The sequence below is a fragment of the Hibiscus syriacus genome, unplaced genomic scaffold (genome assembly GCF_006381635.1).
Source record: "Hibiscus syriacus cultivar Baekdansim isolate YM2019G1 unplaced genomic scaffold, ASM638163v2 tig00004973_pilon, whole genome shotgun sequence".
Classification (NCBI taxonomy): Eukaryota; Viridiplantae; Streptophyta; class Magnoliopsida; order Malvales; family Malvaceae; genus Hibiscus; species Hibiscus syriacus.
Genome location: NW_024062037.1, coordinates 4,324 through 7,511, shown reverse-complemented (window position 1 = coordinate 7,511; position 3,188 = coordinate 4,324). Strand labels below are relative to the sequence as shown.

Genomic DNA, 3,188 nt, shown 5'->3' with positions numbered 1-3,188 from the left:
TATTTTTTTTAACTTTATATTAAAAGTGTCGCACTGTATAATTCCCCGTCAATAAGAAAACTATGGAAATTAAAATTTTGTGAACAACTGAACAAATCAAAGTTGGTGTCTAGCAGTATTTAAGAAAAAAAATGTAAATACAGTTTTGGGTGGAGAGGCCAAATGGTTTCTGAGCCATCCTAAGCTTTTAATGGGCTTCAATTAATTGATAAGTTACCCTCCATGATCACCCTTATTGGGTTCAAAATGCACATAAATTCTCGTTAACTGGTCCAAAAGCATTTGATGAGCTACCCAAAGCAATTCCTGGGCCGCTACCAAATCTACAAATGAGGTTGCCATATTTTATTTGCTAGATTAATTCACATCATAAATGTAAGTGATTTTTTTATTTAATTAATCATAAAATTGAGTTGTAAAAGATTTATATAAATCCTTATCAGCTTAATGTTCTATTTTTTTAACACTTAAAAGTTTTGATTAATTGTTTTATTTAAAATTTAATTAATTTTGATTTTAATAATTTAAAACTTAATAAACAACACCAATGAATACAGGAAAAGATGATAGTATTTCACGAAAGAAAAGGATTCTCTTATCTTAGCCATTCATATAGACCGTGTAAAAGGAAAAAAGAAAAAGAACCTTTCCCTGTGAAAATTAAAGAAGAGAGCGCAAGTAGAGGGTTGGTGGGTATTCTGTTGGCTTCCGAGGTAAAACATTTATGAACAAAAGTGACACGAGCTTTGTTGAAATTCTGCACATACCAAACACAGCCTGTCCATCCAGATCTTCATGAATCAGTCCAAATGTTAGTTTCCGAGCACACGTTTGTATAATAAAAAAAATTAGCCAACCCTTATTCCCATATGTAATGGGGTAAGAGGGAGGTAAGATAGTAGGCTGCTCCCAACGTCAGGTTGGGAACAGCTTCCGTAAGAAACCTCCGAATTATAAAATGCTCTCCGTGAAACTCGATCTCACGACCCCAAGATTAAAAACCTTGTGTTATACCAACTGAGCTTGATGGTAGACAATGTTTTCTCCGTTATTTTTTATCTATGTGAAAAATGCATATTTTTTAGATTCTAACGGAAAACTATGAACAACTGTTCACATCAACTAATCCGATTCATTAATCTTAAGGTTTACACGATCATCCACGAAAGACGTAGCCAATAGTCTCGGACACTTGAGATTAGTTTATAACATTAATGGAAGTCATGTCCAAAACATGAGCAAATGAGCTGTAATAACTTTTTGTTTATCTTTGCAAGGTCGATTGCATCGCTTTCTTTCACCATGTAATGGTAACACCCAACCAATCTGAAAGCTGTCCATCACCTAAACTACAGCTTTCATTTAAGTTACTATTTCCCATTTAATTTCGTATCAAATATCTGTAAGTTTTTGCTTACGAATTTTCAGGGTTTGTTAAATTCATGCCAGACACTTGGACGTGAAGCCTGAAATGGTGTAAAAAACAAGGGAGAGAAATCCCATCTGTTTATTTATTTGTAATATACAAATATACACGTCCATGTCAACTTCTGCTTCACGGAAAATTCAAAAAGTGATGGCTCACCGTGACCAATTTTATACAGCGATCTTCTTTATCCAGTATACAAATAAACAAACCTTTTTCTGGTCGTGGGATTTAAGAATCAAATAGTGAAAAATCAGTCAAGGAAATCGCTTGGTAACTGCTCTCTCTCTCTCTCAACCATTTAGTCTTTTTTTTGTATATATATATTTGCATTTACCACTTTTTGACTGTGCGAGCTTTAGGAGGAAAGAAAATGGAAGTGGTTATACCAGTTATGGATTTTGATTTCAACAGCGCTAGATAATCTCCTCGTTCGACTGCTTCTTCTACGCCTACACGAGTAGGTGGTGGCTGCTTCTTCAGTGCGCAGACAAGTCCCGCGAGGCTGTCGGAGTTTTATCGCGAATTTGATAGATTTTCCATATTGGGTGATAGGCAAAGCAGCAGAAGAATCAATTCTTTGTCGATTCCGTTTGATTGGGAAGAAAAGCCAGGTACGCCAAAATACCAAGAGGAGAGGAAGAAGATGGTTTTGCTTTTGATTTTAGTGAGGCCTTGGAGAAAACATCCCTGTCAGCTGAAGAACTGTTTGATGGAGGGAAAAATCAATTCCTTGAAGCCACCACCTGTTACAGGTCGATGAGTACAACCAGAAAAACCCACTTTTATCATCCCCAAGGTCTCCGAAATCACCATTATCCCAAGGCAAAAAGCTCATCCGTGAAGCTTTTTCACCGAGAAAGAAAAAAGACCGCGACCCTTTCGCAACAGCTATTGAAACCAGTCGAAATCAAACAGACGACCAGTACAGAAGAGGAAGAGATAGAGTTCAATGTTTATCCAAGAATTCAAGCCGTAGGACAACAAGATCACTTTCTCCTTACAGAGTCTCGATTTATCCCTGGGAGGAAGAAGGAAAACAAAAGCAAAACGAAAGCACCATTAACAAACCATCGTCATTGAGTTCAAAACCTTCACTTTCTTCAAATAAGGGTTCTTCCAGAAAATGGAGATTAAGGGATTTCTTGTTTACAAGCGCGTACGAGGGACATGCAACAGATAATAACCGATTCAGGAAGTACTCGTCAAGTTTCTTCAAGAAACCCCAAGAAAAACGAGAATTCGAGTTTGAAATCAGGGACGTCGGCTCTGGTGCGGGCGGGTGGATCTAAAAGAAAAGTGTCGGCTCATGAGGTGCATTACGCAGCAAACAAAAGCAGTGTCTGAGAACATGAAGAAGACTTCCTAGCCATACAAACAAGGTATTTTGGGAAGACTAGCGTTCAGTCCTGGATTCTAAACACTTAACACGTTCATCAACTCATCATTTGCCGTTAAGTTAATATACCAAGTGATTTCATTTATTTGTTGTAAAGAATATGCATCAATCTCTTTGTACCTATAACGTGCAGGATTCGGATGAAGAACCATCACCGGTTATTTGAGATGAATATAATTCTGTTTGGCTTGCTCAAGTCATCATAGACCTGGGTAAAATATACTCCGCCTTTTCAATTCTCCATTATTATAAGCACTGGTCTAAATGTGGTAAAATAAATAACCACCGACGCCTGTTTATCATCCGCATTAGTGTCAATAATAATTAAAACTAACATATGTGATGAAAAATTCATTAGTGATG

The 3,188-nt window shown here is 36.9% G+C and overlaps 1 pseudogene; it reads left to right on the top strand.

Moving 5' to 3' along the window:
• Window positions 1-1,850: 1,850 nt before the first annotated feature.
• Window positions 1,851-2,878, top strand: LOC120198878 (annotated as a pseudogene).
• The last annotated feature ends 310 nt before the right edge of the window (window positions 2,879-3,188 follow it).